The 18,105-nt window shown below is 43.4% G+C and overlaps 2 long non-coding RNA genes across 2 annotated transcripts; one reads left to right on the top strand and one right to left on the bottom strand.

The window, feature by feature from the left end:
• Window positions 1-596: 596 nt before the first annotated feature.
• Window positions 597-9,985, bottom strand: LOC148182411 (uncharacterized). The gene is made up of 5 exons (XR_015774727.1): window positions 9,892-9,985; window positions 8,463-8,550; window positions 8,108-8,249; window positions 2,678-2,754; window positions 597-2,068 (listed from the first exon to the last, which is right to left on the bottom strand). It is a non-coding gene; the product is annotated as an uncharacterized LOC148182411 (long non-coding RNA).
• Window positions 1,380-5,250, top strand: LOC148182412 (uncharacterized). The gene is made up of 3 exons (XR_015774728.1): window positions 1,380-1,485; window positions 3,737-3,892; window positions 4,617-5,250. It is a non-coding gene; the product is annotated as an uncharacterized LOC148182412 (long non-coding RNA).
• Window positions 9,986-18,105: the final 8,120 nt, after the last annotated feature.

The following is an 18,105-nucleotide window of genomic DNA, read 5'->3' as shown; positions in this document are numbered from 1 at the left end:
ATAAATTATTTAGAAATCCATTTCTACTACAGAAAATCCAGTTTACCCATTACTTATAAAAAGCCATTACAGCTACTTAAGTTTTCTATTACAGCCAATTTAATTTATTACAAAATAGCGAGTCCATAAGATTTTGATCTATCATAGGTACCCAGAGATAATGGAACGCTGGAGGATATTATGACCATGAAACATGAAGAAGAAGGGAAAGAAGTCATTTCCATTTATAGTGTAAAGTAAACATCGGAGATAATAAACTGGCCAATGTAACCAGGCTGAGAATTGGAAACGGAACAGAAGAAGAAGAAGAGGGATCCCATTTTTAAAGGCTTATTGGTTATTTATGTAGATGCTGGAAGTTATAAAAGGAAGAAAAACAATCTTGTGATAAAAGCTGCTTATTGGAACTAAATCTGAATTCCCATCCTGACTGCTCCGAGATGAGGCTGTGGAAGTCAAGTGCCTGTGCTAAAACTCCCCGGCCATAAAATGGGAAGAATATTTCTTTCTCTGCCCAACTTCCCCTCCTCTGCCCATTTTCAGTGGCACAAAGGCAACTGATATCTTCCACAATGACAAAATAATGGCCCCTGGTCTTTGGAGAAGAGTTTTTCATCTTTATTTGCACTTCTATGAATTGCTCTTTAGTTTCTTCTAGAGATTAACACACGAGAGTTTACCTCAGTTTGCTGTCACACTGTTTGGAGCATTTTTAAACATTCTCAAATAATTCCAGGAGGTTTAGGGATGTGGCATTGCTAAACTGGTGCCAGGTGAGAATGGCACCATGGCAAATTGTCCTCCCCTCCTGTGGGATGAGACTTCAATATGGAAAAGGGGTGAGGTTGGGTGGAGGGGTTAAAAACAGCACAAAGCACTGCAGCTTTCCTTCTCCACTGATTTTCTGTGTAAAGATTTTCAAGTCCTGCTGTATCAGTTTTCTGGGCCTGTTGGTGATTTCCCCTTGAGCAGATCCTCGACTCTCCTCAGAAAAAAAAGCCAAGTTCATTTGTGTCACCCAACACCAGGCAATTGCCAAGTCAGAGGAATAATGTTATTTTAATCAAACCACCAAACCAGATTGAAGCCAACAGCTGTAACAATGAAAGGAAGCTGAAAACCATTATCCAATTTACCAGGCATCAGTGAGCAGCTACAACTCCAAGCTGCACTCCTGCAGCTTGGCTACAACTCCTGGTAAAGAATTCACTGCTTCATTGCTGATGATCCAAAAAGGGCAAATTGCTTTGCTTTCCTTTAAAAATCACATGCTGGAAAAGGAAATGAGGCAAGAAGTCAAAGGCAGCATCTGAGTGACTCTTGCAGCATCACTAAGGAACATCCTGTAAATCTGTTCCTCCTGATGCCTTCTCATTTAAACACAAAGCCCTGCTGATGGTGGGTAATGCTTCCTCTTCCTGATCAGCAGCCGGCTGAAATGAAATTAAACATTGATCCTGATCTTCAGATCTTTATCTTTAGGAGGTAATTCTGTTACTGTCTAGACTTTTAGGGGGGGGAAAAATTGTTTTTCTTAACTTCAGGCTTTGAATTAGTCCTCCTGGAGGAAAATGGGAATATTCACTCTCTTCAAATTGAAATGTTTGTATGACTGGAATATTTTAGTTAGTATTTTATGATTGAATAGTGTTGCCTTTCAATTGTTACCTGGACACAGGAACCCTTTCAGTTGGCAGCTGCTTTGCACCAGGGGCTGTACAAACACAAATAGACCAAAAATACAGACAGATTTCCAAAGCTTCCCATGTGGAAAACCCCCAACTTCTCTGCAGAAGTCTCAGAATTCAGAGGTGACATCAAAACAAGGTGCTGAACTGTAAACTTTAGGCCCCTAAAACTTAATTTCCATGCTGGCTGTAGGGACAAGACTCCAGACATCTGGAAAGCAAAGCTGCCTCACAAAACCCCCTCAGCAGCTGCGAGCAGCAGCTCCATTTCCGACTTCCAGCAGAGGTTGGATCAGCCACTGGTTTTAACTCACACGAGGAAGCACATGTTGGGATGCTGTAACAAAAGCAGCTGATTGTACCTTTCAAAAAAACACCACCTAAAAGGGAGAGAGAAAAGGGTTTGAATGCTCCGAGCCCAGAGTTGGATCTATCACGCGTTAACTTAAAAGAGAGAAAAATCAGCTTATTGCAAAGTTGCCAACTTTAATCTTCCTGAATTGGTTTGAAATACGTCTTTACAGTGAAATACAGGGGTTTGTGTGCAGTAATTTCTGCACTGAGGGGATCCTCCTTTCTTTGCCTTTTTTTGCTTCTTTGTCAATTGAACTCGTTTTTAGCAATTTGCTGCTGTCTCATGATCACTGAATAAAGGGCACCCATGACCCATGCTGAGAAACCACAATTCCCAGGAATTAAGTGCAAAAGGTTTCTAAATTGGCTAAGTTCTCATTCACCAGTAGCTTGAATTTCTTGAATTGAAAGCAAGGGCCAGTACACAACAAACTTCTTGAAACAGCCAGGGTTCGCTCAGGATCATGGAATCACGGAATGGTTTGGATTGGAAGGGATTTTAAATCTCATCAGTCCCACCCCTGCTCTGGGTAGGGACACCTTCAACTGTCCCAGGCTGCTCCAAGCCCCTTCCCTTCCCTTCCCTTCCCTTCCCTCTCTATTTCCACCCAAAAAAATGTTAGAAATTCACCTACCACTGCACCAAAGATATCTTCCTCCACAGAAAATCTTCCCACAGACAGGTTGGTACTGAAACCATTCATGGATATATCTACAGGAATTTATTTATTTTAACTAAAGGTAAGAAAAATAACTACACAAGTTTCATATTTTTTTATCACTTGTAACTCTATTGGCTGCATTCTCCATGGGGATTTTTATTTAAAAAATAAAAGCACAGATTAACAATAAAAAAATTCTCCAACAGCGGGAAGTGGTTGAAAAGTAATTTTGCCTAGAGCCTGTATCTTATTGATATTTAAAAATGCCATTTAAAGCTCTCAAAACATGTATGGAAAACACATGGAAATGGTTTTGCTGTTCTGGGGAAAATGAACCCAAATAGAACAAAAGATTTTGATCATTTGCTCAGTTATATTCATGTTCTTAAAAGTTTTTTAGAACTGCCTGTAGATAGAATTTTTAAAATTCAGGCTTTCCTTGGCAGTACATTAAATCTCTGGCTTGTCCCAGTGATTTGGGATCATTTTCGGAAGCAGGGCTGGGGATTTTAACATCCAAAGGCTTTCCCTGCTTGTGATTCCTCATCCTGAGTGAGCTGAGGGTGGCCCAACAGGTGTTTCTCAGCTCCCTCCTACAAGAAAGGGCTAAAATTCCAACATGCAGCTGCTCTTTATTCCCCATCTCATTTCCTAAAGCTCCCCACATCATCTCCACCTTTTAGGTGCCCATTTTATGGCTGGGGAAACTGAGGCAATGAATATTTGTTGACCTGATTGCCTTCAAAGTTGCAGCAGGAAGAGTCAACAACTCCTGTTTTGCAGTGCCCATTCCCAAATAAATCCTTTTCCTGTTAAGCCCCAGAAGAATTCCAAGCCTGCTTTAAAAACTCTTTATTTACTAGTCTTTAAATGATGAAAACCCCACTTACTAAAGCTTTGGTTATTCTTATTAAATACTTTGGTTATTCTCCAAGCAAAGGAAGAGAAACCCAGGCCAGGAAAATTTTGGGTGTCTTTTTGATGTTTAAATGTCAGACTCTCAGATCTTTTTTCCATTTCACTTGTGCAAAGCTCCTTTTGCTCGGGCCCTTTGGAAAGGTGCAAGTTGCCATGGCAATCCGCATCTCCAGGCAGCGCAGCCCACCGCGTCCCTGCGGCATTCCTGGCGAGCAGCATGGCTCTGGGGCTTGGAAACACCTCCAGGGATTAACTGGCTCACTCTTTCAGGTAGGACAAGGTGAAGGAACGGCCCAAAAAACCAAAAAAATTGGTTTCTTTCTAATTGTTTTTTGGAAATTTCCAAAGAATTGGAAGCCAGCAAGGGGAAGCAGAGCTGCACTTGGGGTTTGAGAGCTCTTGCCAAGCAAAGCATGGATTCCTGAGCTGGTTTGAAGTTCAGCTGCACCTCCAGCCATGGATTAGCTCAGCTCTTCATGAACTCTGCTCTGATTCCCTCTGGGCCCCCCAGTAAATACAGCAAACACTCCTCAGTGTGTTACGGAGCAGCTGATCCTCCCCAGCCCCTGTTCTGCAAACCTTCCCCTGCTCTTCATCTCTCTCACAAGAAATCTGGGCTTAGAGGTTCCCCCCACCCCAAAAAACAGCATTGCTTCATCCTGCTGGGATTCTCCTCCCATCCTGAAGCTTTTCTGCTCCTCCCCTTCTCTCTTTTACCTCCACAGGGATCCCATCCTCTGTCTTGAACTCCTGATCTCCTTCCCACCCATTGTTCCACTCTTCCCCCAATCCAGCACACCTCCTTCCCCCTTACAGATGTATTTATAATAAATTATATTAATTGTATATTATATTATGTTATGTTATAATATTTAACTATATTATTATCATTACTATATTATTATATAATTAAATAGTAATAATACAAAACAAACAAAAAAATCTATTTCTTTTGCTAATGCCTCATTTCCATTTCTTTTGGAAATTCCTGCAGATGGTTTGTTGCTGCTCTCCTGGATCAGCTGTGTGGAGAGGAACTGCTCCTGCTGTCCTTTTCTCTTGCCTGTACATCCTGTCCCTGGGGAAGCTCATTCAGCAGCACCAGCTCGGCTCTGCTGACAGCTTGCAGATCTGCCTCTCCCCCTAATGAAAATTACATCAGCTCCAACGATTAAATCTCTTTGGGGATGGAATTTTCAGAACTGGTTATTGGCTTGGAAACAGATTAGCAGATATTTGCCTGCCCATCACCATCCCTACGTATAAATTCCTGACCCTTGCTTGATATCCATGACTGGTGAGTGCTTAACATGCAGCATAACCCCACCTGTGACAGGATTCATGGCTTAATCACCAGGACCCAGAAATGTGGACCAATTCTCTTTTCAAAGAATATCTTGCTTGTCTTTCGTGCATTCCAAGTGCACAGACTCCAGGAAAGGAAAAAAAGCACACGAGGATCCCTACATTTTGTCCATGAATTTGAACAAATCTAATCTCTTTCCAGTGCTATTTCTCTTCCTAAACAAGGCTGATATTTATTTGCTTAAATATCCTTTCAGTTAACAGGTACCTGTCCAGTATTTGATCACAACTATAAATAAAAGAGGGGTAACATAGTGCTGGTGAACGCCAATAAATCTGCCATTGATTCCCAGCTGAAATCCACACAGGAGAAAATTGCAATTTTTCCCCTACATATGCAAAATCCGGTGGGATAAAGCAAGTAGAAGGCAAAGGGATTAACAGAAGTTATAAAAGTGAGGACAAAAGTATAAGATGGAAGCTTGGAGGGGAGTATTTGGAAGTGTTTCTCCTGCAATGCAGCAGAAATGCAGCACAGGGGTGAGCAGTGAGAGGGGGCCTGGCTGTCCCAGCCCTGGGAAAGGGCTGGAGCGTGAGGGTGGCTGATGGAAGAGCAATGATTATCCTGGAGCACCAACAGTTACCTGGTGCCACAGATTGCCAAGGATTCCCAGGTGCTTCCTGCCTTAGAGTGCCCAAACTGCAGAGAGCTGGCAGGAAAATGCTCATCTGTGCCACCCTATGCTGCCATGAGCCCCTCTGTGCCACCCTGTGCCTCTCTGTGCCACCCTGTGCTGCCATGAGCCTCTCTGTGCCACCCTGTGCCTCTCTGTGCCACCCTGTGCTGCCATGAGCCTCTCTGTGCCACCCTGTGCTGCCATGAGCCTGTCTGTGCCACCCTGCACCCCTCTGTGCCACCCTGTGCTGCCATGAGCCTCTCTGTGCCCCTCCGTGCCACCCTGTGCCTTTCTGTGCCCCTCTGTGTCACCCTGTGCCCCTCTATGCCCCTCTGTGCACCTCTGTGCCACCCTGTCCCTCTCTGTGCCACCCTGTGACACCCTGTGCCATTCTCTGTCCCTCTGTGCCACCCTGTGCCTTTCTGTGCCACCCCGTGCCCCTCTGTGCCTCCCCTCTGCTGCCCCGGCATTCTGCAGCCTCGTCCCACAGCCACAGCTCAACTCCATCCCATCTCCTGCCACAGCACTGAGAGAGACCTGGGACAGAGCTCTGAACCCTCACCTAAACACAATCAGGTCCATGAAGTTAATTACAGCCAATTCCTTGAGCTCAGCTTAGTTGCACTGGCAATAAGGCGCTGTAGCAGGAAGAATTTAAAGCTCACTTGGCTGGTCCAGCAGCAGATCGAGGGCAAACACGTATTTAATTGTGCAGGGACCTTTGCATGCCCAGAATACCCGACCAGCTTCCGTGGTTTCAGCTCAAACAGCACTGAGCCAAATTCTGTCTCTCTAATATTCCACCACCCTGGTGATGCAACCAGTTCATCCATCATCTAAATGCTAATCTAAAGGAGATTTTATTAACACCGCAGGAATAATCGACCCTGAAGTGGAGGAGAATGACTGTGCTGCTAACAGGGAGCAAAGCAGAGTCTCCCTCCAGAGCACTAACAAGTGTTGGGTCAGATTTGTGATCCTTCCAGGTGAAGTCTCTCTGTGGGATTCCTGCCTGCCTTCACACACATTTTCCAATGAAACAGGACTCCAGACACTTGAAATGAGATAAAAACCATACCCATGTTTAAAACGGTCCTTCTCAACTTTATTTAAAGCCCCCAGAATAAACAACCCAGCACAGGGAGTGTGGCTGATGTTCCACAGCAGCTACAGGTGGGAGCACCTCCTGAGCTGGGGGAACAGTGGGAGAAGCAGCATTCAGCATTCATTCAGAAGAAATCAGCAGCAGATTTAATAGAGTGCTGGCACTTCTCTGGGGGACCTGTCAGCACAGCTGAGGTGGGGACACACACAGGGTGCATTTTCTTAAGCTTTGGGGGACCTCCAAAAATCAGCAGGGGTTTTTTTTTGCAGAGCAGTCCTTGCACAGCAATAAAATCTGCTGCAACCTCCACTTTCCCCCTCCCTCGCCAGCTGTTTCATCTCCAGAGCACATCAATACCTGCATTTCAGTCCCTGGCTGCAGGGGTGGGTTTATTGTCTCAACATCAATCAACTTCCCACTCACCAAAATTAAAGCAGCTCCTTCCTTTTGATTTCTGTATTCTCAGCCACTCTATCCCCTGCTGCTCCTGCTGGAGCCTCCCATGCATCCCTGGGCTCCAGGAGCTGATTGCAGATTTTCCAGAGGGAATGAGCTGATTAATCACAGCCAGTTCTGTGTCCTCTCCTCTAAACAACCACAGGACCTTCATCCACCAGGGCTGAGGAGCCTTTTCCTCAGGCAGCTCAGCACCAGATCAATCGCTGCTTGCTTTAATCACCAACCACCCTCAGATTGCACAAATCACTGGTTTCACCCAACTTTCATCTGCTACAATGCAACAAAATACCTCCCTCTCTTTGGGTTTTTGTCTCTATTTCTCTTTTGTTTCTCTGCTCCTGTTTGATTTCATGGTGCCCTGTTTTGTTTCTCACCATTTCACACAGCTCAGTATTTCACAGGAGCCTCAAACCAGGCCATGGAGTTTACAACTTTTCCTTCTCTTCCAGGGGACACTTATTCATCAGAAAGCTTTCAGCACCAGTTGCAGCTGTGCCAGAAAACTGGAAAATTATAAATACCAGGAGATTAAATCTATCTTTCACATTTAAGGGAGTCAGTCCTTTGATACTTCCTGAAGCCCTGTGCTTTAAATCGTTAATTTAGAGCTCCAAAACCTATTGCTGAAATATCCCCCTAATAAAACATCTTAAAGCAAATGGGTGGAATTGAAATGGTGCTGTTAAACTTTATCGTGCCCCAGGTGCTTTGTGACTCACATGGATTCTGATTGAGTGTCACAAACTCACAGGACCTGTTACACATTTATTCCCCTTTGTCACTCAGCTCCTGCCAGGTGCCACTTGGGCCCTTCTGTGTGTCACGCTTTCACTGCTACTCGTTTGGCTTCATTTCATAAACCATTCAGGGGCATAATCTACTGCATATGGCAGAGCAACACAAATACAAATTATAAAGGAATTTTTTTTTTCTCCCTACCTGGCAAATATTTGAGCTGCAGAAACATCTCCACACTTTAAATCACTCCATCTTCAAAATGTATTCTCAAGGATAAGTGCAGGTGAATTAGACCCTGTAAACAACAACCCTGTGGGTCTTGCAGGGAAGTAGAGGAGGAAAGCTGGAAAAAGTGCAGCTGTCATTTAATATAGGCATCATTTTTGTATTTCTGTTCTAAAATGCAAGCCCCATATTTGATGAAATAATATATATTAAAAATAAAACTAATAAAACCTACAAAACCTAAAGGAAACACTGTATATATGTGATAAAAAAAGACCTACAAAACCCCCTAACTAGTATAAGGCCTAATTAGCAGCCAGGACTCAATTACCTTGTTCATCAAGTGGTTGGCTCTGGAAAGGCAGCGACAGAATCCAGGCTCCAAATCAGCTGCATTGCTAATCCCTGACAAGTCTCACCTGCATGAGATGGTTCAATACATTTTTATTTATTTATTAAGTGCTTACACGTTTCCTGATTTCAAAATCAATTCTTCATTATTTCCCTGCCCGAGCAACGCAAATGAAGGCATGTGTGACTGGGGAGTAGTTCCCAAGATTTAAGAGGTGGAATGAAGACCTGGATTAGGGACCTTAATGAAGTTTTGGGCTCTGGAAATAAATCAAAGCAGCTTTCTGAAATATTTGCTGTGTTCAACAACCTCCAGATTTGCTGTGGAGGCAGACAAAGAACCTCTGCCAAGGTGAGGGATAACTCCAGCCAGCTCAGGGCTCCCCACAGAGGTGAGGTCAACCTTAAATCCACAAAATCCTCTCCAACGCTCTGCGAAGAACTCCAAGTCCCCCTGAAGCTTCTCCTGCCTCTCACATTCCATCACTGCCCATAATTTACAGTTCCAGGCTGGTCACCAATCCAGGCTAAACCCAAGGAGGAAAATCTCCAGTTCCAGGCAGGTTTTGAGGCGGATTCCATGCGGGAACAGCGCTCCAAGCACTTGTTAAAACCATGAGAAGCTGCAGCAGCCCAGAGCTGGGATGCAGCAGGTTTTAATTGCCTCCCTCTCCATGTGCTGAGAGCAGCTCCTGCTCCTGCAAGAAGTGCTCCTTCTGGTAATTCAATTACAACAAAGAGTCGACTTGTGAGATTTACATTTTTATGTCAAAGATGACATTGGATAGTGGCAATGGGAGCACCTTGGAATCTGTCTTTGCAGCACTAATGACCCTGGCAGTAATAAACACCTGGTGCTGTGACCCCTCCCAGGCTCTTTGAGGATGTTTATTGCTGGGGATGTGCCTGTTCTATTCAAGATATTGCCTAAAATAACCATATTCCTTCAGTTGCCTGCATGGATTTACCCAACTTTTCTGATTTCATACCTTTGTGGTGGAGTGTTTACAGGAGCATTTAGTGGGCTGTATAACTCCCCATGAAAAGAGAGCTTGTAATATCTGCAGATGCACAACACGGAGCTTATTAATAATATTTCTGTAGCCAAAGGCTACAGACAAAATCAGAGAGCCAAATAATGAGCATTTTGCACATTTGTAAGGATGCTATAGAACCATTTTGGGATATTGTGCTTTTTTGCCAAATTAGTTATCTGCATCATTGAGCAAAGGCATAAATACAAAAATTTAAAAGAAAAACTCTCCACACACAGCTCCTTATCTAAGTACATATTTCTTTTGGAAAACTGCTTGAGAACTGAAAAAAGAAAGGAATAACCTATGATATTTTCTTTATTTTATTATATTTTTAGCCCCGTTCCCAGTCTCCATTCCTCAGCCTATTCCTACCTGGAGATGAATTACTGAAAGCAATAAAAATTTCAACCACAGCTCTGGATTTTTGGTGGGGTTCAGATGCCTCCCAAGGGACCCTCAATCAGTCACAGCTGTAATTAAGCAGAATAAGTAAAGGGCAGGTTAATTTATTTATATATATATATAAATATCAATAGAAATAATATCAATAAAAATAATATCACTAAAAATAATATCAATAGAAATAATATCAATAGAAATAGACACCACCCCTGGCAGATCCTTTTTGGAGCACGACAGAAATAACAGCAACCAAAGTGCCACCACCGTCTGTTTCCATATCCCACTGCCACTGCTCAAATCCTCCTGAGCTTCAGCCAATCTCTGCTGGGCAGAAATCAATAAAATCAAACGTGAGCAGCCACCAGGGCTGCTGAGCACCTGTGTTTCTGCTGCTCCCTGTCTGATTTAGCATTCAGCCTTGCTTCAGGCAGGCATTCCCCAAGGGAGGGGTTGTTTGTTCTGCTGCTGTTGTGGTGCTGAGCTTTACACACGCAGGAATTTGTCAGCATTACTTTTATTGACACCACTTAGGCCTTTATTACATTTTCTGAGATTCATTATGTGCAGTAATTAATATACCAGGCTACCATTCACATCAGCATCTGTTTAACATTAGGGGAGGAAGTGAACTAAAAATACAAAGGGAAAGCACCAAACAAAAAACAAACCCCACCTCTAGGAAAGAAAAAAACCACAAAGCAGACACCGAGGTACCTCCAAGACAGATGAGAACACTTGAATTGGCACAAAAAAAAAAAGACATTTTAAAATACTCTATCACAAAGTTTGGCTCCCATAAAATGCCTGCAGGGTTTTTGCACTTTTAGCCATGTAGTTACTGAGCCCCAAATTAGATAATTATCTGAACTTCTATTAACATCTGCATATTTTGCTGCTTTTGAGGTAACTCTAGAGAAATTGTTCAATCTCTTCCTCTGGCTCCTCTGACTGCAGTTCCTCATCTTCCCTTTTGATTCTGGCCTTCTATCCCGTGCATACATTTCCAGGGATGATGAAGTGCCTTTTAATATTCCCCATGAATCCAGCATGAAAAGCTTGCTGAAATTAAGACTATTCAAGAAAGCACTGACACTTTAATTGTGAGCAGTTCTTTAAAGGTGCTTAATTACCATCTCCCACGAAACCAGAACCACTTGTCCTGTGCCTTCAAAAGAGTTCATTATGCACAAGTTCTCTCCAGAAGTCAAACACAGACATTAAAGAACCCCAGTGTTTTCATGATGGCAGAAGAAATCATTATGTAACTGTTTGTTTGCCTTTTTTTTTTTTTTCTCTTTGGATCCTAAGCCTTTGACAATCTCCTCTCACCGAGATTAAAATTCACATTTCACCGAAACATCCTGCCTAGGTTCAATGCCAATTTGGGCTGATTTTTTAGGAGCTGGCTCAGATTTCCCTGTGATAAAACCTCCTTCCCTTCCATGCCAAAAAGACATTTATTTTCCCTAACTCTTGCATGCCCCAGTCTCGCTTTGGGTTCATTGAGCTTCCATGGGGAGGTGGGAGGAACATTTCACTCACCAGCACCCAGGGACAGCAATCAAATCTGGGTGGTTGAGACCATGACCAAGCTGGCTCTGGCACACAACGGGGTTACAGGGAGGTTGGAGAGGGATTTCCCACAAGGAAATTCACAAGTGGGATTTTTCAGCTGTACCTACACATCAACCTGCTGAAATCCAGCATATCCTAAGCCAGGCTCACCCCATACCCACAAAATATGTGGAGTCTCATCCTTTTAAAAAGCTTCATTAAATGATTTATAGTAAAAAACATCCTGCAAGATTGGAAGTGTGTTAAGACAATTTTGACAAAACAGTGGCTTAGGCTGAAAATATGTAACCACACTCCTCAGTTTAAGGACATGCTAAATAACCTGGAAACCCCAACTTTTTAATGGAAATAATCTTTGCAATGAAAATCAATGGGAAGGAACTGGAACCTTGTATTTAATCTTTCTTCTTTATTTTAAATAACAACCAAAACCAGCCTTATTTTCTGCTGTGGGTAATGCAGAGTGACACAAGTGCTGTGGATTTGAAGAGTTCCTCCTCAGTTACTTAAGCTCCTGCACTCTACAAAAGGCTACACACAAAATTAGAGCACCCAATAATGAGCAGCACACAAACGATGGATCCCAGCCCTGGATTATCCAGCTGATGGCACCACTGGAGGGATGCTGGCAGGAAAATCATAAGGGTGCCACCAGAGCTGCACTTTGGCTGCAGCCAGGATTAATTTGGGGATGTGGGAACAAGCACAGAGGGGAAACGAGACGTGGTTGTAGCGCCCTGAGCAATTACAGTGCCTGGCAGGGTAATGGAATTACAGTGCCTGGGTTTCCTCGGAACATCCATCACCTGCTCCCTGCCCGAGTGCTGGGAGATAAAATAACTCACTCACCACTGACAGCCACTTGGAGTTTATTGGCTTGCATTTCACAGGCTGATTTTTAAAATATATGTGGAATAAACTAATAGCCAGAGCTGCTGGTTTGTAGCTACAGAAGGCTCCGAGATCACATGCATACACAGAGATAAAATGATAGCCTGATTCTTATCTCGCTCATTTAATAGCTGCTACATTTGTCTAATGCCTTAAGCTCTTTTCCCAGAGTTACACCACTTGGAAGGCTGCAATTAGTGCTGTCATTCATAGGGTTTATGCCACTGCAGGGGAGAAAAATCCCTGATTTCTTCCAACCCTTCTTCCACCATACTGCCACAGTGCCATATTTCACCTCAGGACATCAGGATTAGGAATAGGTGCATGGTACAAATCAATCCAGGCAAGCAGGAACATTAAAGGAGGTTGGTGGGGTTTCCAGGGACAAGCACACCACAGATCCCAAGGCTTTCCTGCTCAATTCCTTGGAGCTCAAACGCTGCCACAGGAAATCCCCTTGGTGTCACCAGGGCTCTACACTCCCTGTGCCAGCACCAATTCTGCTCCTGACCAAACTGCTTTTATAGGGGTTTTTCTTCATGGCAGCCTCTAAATACCTCACTGCCCCTGAAAATTGCAATTTTCCAGGCTCTGCTGCCGGCTTTTGGAAAGCTCAAAGAGCACAGGTCACCTGCATGTCCTGCCAGGAGTATCCTGGGGGTGGGACAGACCATAAACTGTCAGGATGGTCTCAGCCCAGCCTGTGAGCACCAGAAAAACAAAATGTCCATCACAGCTAGAGTGCAAAACGATGGATGGAAGCAAAAAAGATTTTCTGATTGCAACTCTTGGGGAGGAAAAAATACAGGAAAAAATAAATTCTGATGGAGATGAATTTTGGGTCTCTGCTCCAGCCCCTCTGAGGAGCACAGAGACACAGAGCAGGGAGCAGGGTGTGGAATTCCACTGATCTCTAGCACAGATCAGGGGTCTGTCATTAAAACCATTAACCCTGCTGTTAAACTGAGCCTCTCTTGCTTCCTTCAGGGTGTGCCTGACTTTTTATTTATGCACAGCCAAGAGTGGCATTGCTTCCTCTCAGAGAATAAAACCAGGGCAAAACCTCTCTGAGAGCTTGGTTCAACTTTTCCACTGTCTTCAGTCATCTCCCTTTGAACTCCTGGATTTTCCTGATAAGTAGCTCAGATAAAAAACAATCCTTGCCTTTTAAGATGCTGAGAGGAAAAGTAGCCCATCACTGTATGTTGGTTTCAGATTTTGCAAAGGAAAATGGGATTTAATTCCATTATTCAGTGATAGGTTTCCCTTCCAGTTCCATCCCTCAAGTAATCCCCAATCACTTTACAAGCACAATATAAAGGCACAACGCTAAAGGGATTTGGTCTATTCTAATTATTTTAATATCCATTTTTATACAAAACACTTTCAATTTTGTAACCTACTTTTTCTCTTCCCTCCCCACTCCTTTTTGAACTTCCATCACAAGCTATTATTCAATTTGCTCCCTTTTAAATGTCTTCTCCTTTTGGGGAATTATTTCTCCAAAGGAAAATGGTGAAACTACTCATGGATATAAATTTTGTTCAATTCAGACACTAAATAAAAATTTGCTGGCAGTTTTATATTAGGTCTCAAAATTTGATTAAAACATCATGTAAAAATCTTAATGAGAGTATTGAGCACCTGAGCCCTAAGTCCATTTTTTATATCCTCAACTAAAATGGTGAAGGAAAATCTTTATTTCGTCCAGATACAGCCCAAATCTGCAGTCTCAGAAAAACTGTGCAGCTCTGTACAATTTCTGGCATTGTAGATCTCTGATTATTTTAGTTATTTGGACATTTTTCAGCTCTAATTTCACCCAGTTCAGGCACCTGTCTGTTCACTCCCTCACCAGGACCCTGAGATTTTTGCAGCTCCTGCCATTGACCCAAAAAATGACATTTTCTCTTCAGTTGAGTCCCAAAGCACCCATTCCATGTGCTCATTAATTCCCTATTTACCACCTTCCCACTCAGCTGCCAAAGACAAACACAAGGAAAGCTGACCCCAAATTTTAGCCAAAAAATTCGTTCATTTTTGGAAAATCGGATGCTGAAGAAATCTTCTCATCCTCCCAGGCTGGTTTTGCACCTCAGGGTTAAAGTCCTTCCATTTAATCCAGCCTAAGTTAGGAGACAGGCAGAAAGCACATCTTGTTTTTGTGGGAGCCTCCAAAATGCCTGGACTTCAAACTTTTGGGGAACAATCACTCAATCACTCACTGCAATGCAGTTTATCTGTATCCTGATAAAGTTGATCAGCTCTGGAATTGAACATAAAGATGATCTTATGTGAAAAATTGTAATATTTATGGCACGTTTGGGGTGCCTGGAAGACTGCATGTGTCTTTAATAAAGCCTTTGTATAAATATATATATATATTATATATATATATATAATTTTATTATGCTTTAAAGGAAAAGCATCACTCCAAGCATTTCCAGCCCTCTGAATTATACCTTGGAACTGGAGGGAAAAACCTCTGTAAGCTCATGGAGCCTCCCAGGTGACTTTGTCCTCAGGACAAAGCACAGGGATGGGCTATCAACCAACCTTCCAGTCCAAAAACATTCAAGAAAATGCTATTTAATCAATGAGCATTAAAAGTGCAGCGACAGATTGTGCAGAGCTTTGGGAATTGAGCAGCGCTTGATTGTGGATTTCCATTTAGCAATTGCCAAAGCAGGCATGGAAAAGTGGAATTTCACTCTCTTCCTCCATCTGCACGAGAGGTGCTTGTAACCAGGGCTGGCTGAAAAGCTGAGGCTGGGAAACAGCAGCTCCAAACACACAGCAGATCCAGGGAACACCTGGATTCTCCTGGCTGCCAACCTGAATTGAACACAAATTTATCAAACCCTCCCACCAGTCCACCAGCACTGCTGCAGAGAATAATTGGCATTGCTTAACACAAAAAAACCCCAATCACATCACTGGTTAGCACTAATTCCATGGGGGAATTACACAAAGATGGATACATCTGACATCCATTTTATTAATCAGACTATTTTTAGTAGATAAACCAGTCAAGAAAACAGCAGGGGTTTAATAAAGTGTACATTAGTAGAACAATTATGGAGTAGTTGCAGCAGGCTGTTCCCTCTGATAGGCAATGCTGTTCAGCTGGAACACAACCTCACAATGCAGTATTTAAGCAAATAATACATTTCATGGTAAGTTAGGCTGTAGGTTATATTCTGCAAAAGGGTTTTTGAAAAACTCCAGGAATGTCTCATACATTTCCATTTTCCATCCAGCCTTTCAATATCACATTTGCCAGTCAAGGATCTGGAAATCATAAAGGGTTTTATCATCTTCCTCCTGTACAGGGAATTATTAATATACATAATTGGCAGGCAGAGGTAGTGTTCAGATGCTATGACTTAGCCATGTGTAGCCAGAGTCAGGATCAGAGCCTGGATGGCCAAAGCTCCCCTCATTTTGTGAGAACAGCTCCTGCTCTACACACTTAGGCTGAAATGCCCAAGATGATGCTTTCCAAGAGAATAAAAATGAAAAAATACATCAGGTATTTCCTCAGTGGAAAGCAGAGCATCACACAGCCCAGCCAGAATCCATTTCAATATTAGGCCCCTTTTTAGCTACTGAAGGACTGACAGAACCTGTGGAAATACTGAGCATATGACAGCCAGCATGGATAAATTTTATTTAAGACACTCGTGGAAACAAGATTCTTTCAAATTCCAACAGCCAACAGGGCCCTGGCTGGAAGTTTGAATAACTCTGGTGTTATTCCAGCAGCCCCTAAAGGTAATGGATATTCTTTCACAGCCACCAGCTAGCTCCTGGACAAAGACACACGAGTGTGGACAGAGCTGAGCAAACTTTGCTGCAGGGAGGAAATATTTGCCAGCAGCATCACAAACAAGCCCAGCAGAAGCTCAGGGAGCTCCATGGTCCTGCTGCAGTAGCAGGGAGAGGTTGTGGCTGATATCTCACCAGGGCTGACAGGATTTGCTGCCTCACCTGCCACTTAAGCTGGGTGCAAAACTCCTCAGCCCCTGTCCCTCTGCTTCCCGACCCTCTCCAAGGAAAGAGCATCTATCCCCAAAAGCCCTGCAAGGAGGACAGGCAGCACCTCGCTGTTCCCACTGGCTGATTTCCAGCAGTTACAAATCCCTCCTGATCCTTCAGCTCCACTAAATTCCCTTCAGACCACCCTTCCTGTGCCCTGTTTTTCCCTGCTCTGTTTCCCCACCAGGCACTGAATGCTCAGTGGAAAACTGATCCAGTTGCTCTCAAAAGCGACATCTCCCCAGTGGTTTCACCACTGCTGCTTTTCCCTGCTCCTTATTCATATTCTTTCACAATAAATATTGGAGAAAAAACTGTATTCATTGTCCACACCCAGCTCATCCTGATGGATATGAGACATTTTATCTCCTCAGCACTGAGCACGGGGTGCATCAGCAGAGGGAAAATTGACTGCTGCTATTTTTATTACTATTATTAACAGGGATTTATTCCCATTTTTGTTATAGAACCATGTGCACCAAACAATGACTCAAATGGAGCCAGTGGTTTAGTCAGATTTATGCAAAAATTGCATTTCCACACATTTCTGTGTAATACACCTGGGGTTTTTTGGTTTTTTTTTAATACCACTGTTCACGTGGAGGGGTCGAGGTAAGAACAGTTGTGAAAGGATGTGCTGGTGCTTCACAGTACCAAGAATGAGACACAAGACACTCCTTTATTCCCCCTCAATTTACAGAATTACACTCAGTTGGCAGCTGTGGATCCCTGTGAATCCAGAAGATCTGCAGAGGTGATCAAATCACCCCAGAAGAGCAGCCTTGATAGAAGCAGCTTCTTTTAAAATGTCAGAATGAAGTACAAGAGGGGCAGTGGAGCAGTGACAGGGTGATGGATGAGGAAAAAGCCCTCCACAGTGATCCCATTGATAACAGGAATCTCAGAGTGCAGAAAATGATGTTCATTTAAAGCAGAGCACAACCTTGTGGGGAGCCTGTGACAGCTCTGCCTCCAGGGACAGCTCCACAACCCGGGCCTGTCAGCAAGAAATACAGACCAGGGCACAGCTTGGGGCTGTGGGAGGGCTCCTCACACCTGGAGAGGAGAACAAATCCCACAGGGCTTACCTGGAGAGAAAGGGAGCTGTGAATTGGTATTAAAATGCAGTGACTGTGTTCACGCTACCCAAACATATATCAATCTTAAATACAGGCTGCATAAAGAGAAGGCAAACTGCAAGATGATTTGATTTAATTAAGATTCCAGTCATAGTCCCACACTTTTTATTCATGCTGAAGACACTTTGCTGAAGACCTTCCCTGCTGCCAGGATTTCCAGGGCTGCGGGTTCTGTTCAAGGCAAAACCCAAGTTTTGCATGCAGGCTGCTGCCAAGGAGCAGGGAGAATATTTGTTAATCAAATGCAATCACTACTAGCAGAGTAATTTGAAAACATGGGGGAAATACAAGATACTTAAACTGGATTTGCAGCTTATCTGCTCTGGCAAAATAGAATTGACTTAGTTTTAGAGCAAGGGCTCAGATGGAAGAAGTGGCTTTTCCAAGCTCATACAGGGATTCTGTCACAGACAAAAAACAGAACTCAAAACTTCCTTGCAGAGCCACTTCTTCTACCTGGTTCAGGGTGCTCTTCCCAATTTCCACTCAGTTTTGACAGGTCAGTTTTGCTGAGCTCTGCTCCCAGGCAGGCAATGGGAAA

This window comes from Pseudopodoces humilis, chromosome 30 (genome assembly GCF_049639895.1).
Source record: "Pseudopodoces humilis isolate 2021_Gansu_Grassland_sample_001 chromosome 30, ASM4963989v1, whole genome shotgun sequence".
Lineage (NCBI taxonomy): Eukaryota > Metazoa > Chordata > Aves > Passeriformes > Paridae > Pseudopodoces > Pseudopodoces humilis.
The sequence above is the reverse complement of the archived record's forward strand: the minus strand, read 5'-3'. Positions and strand labels throughout refer to the sequence as shown.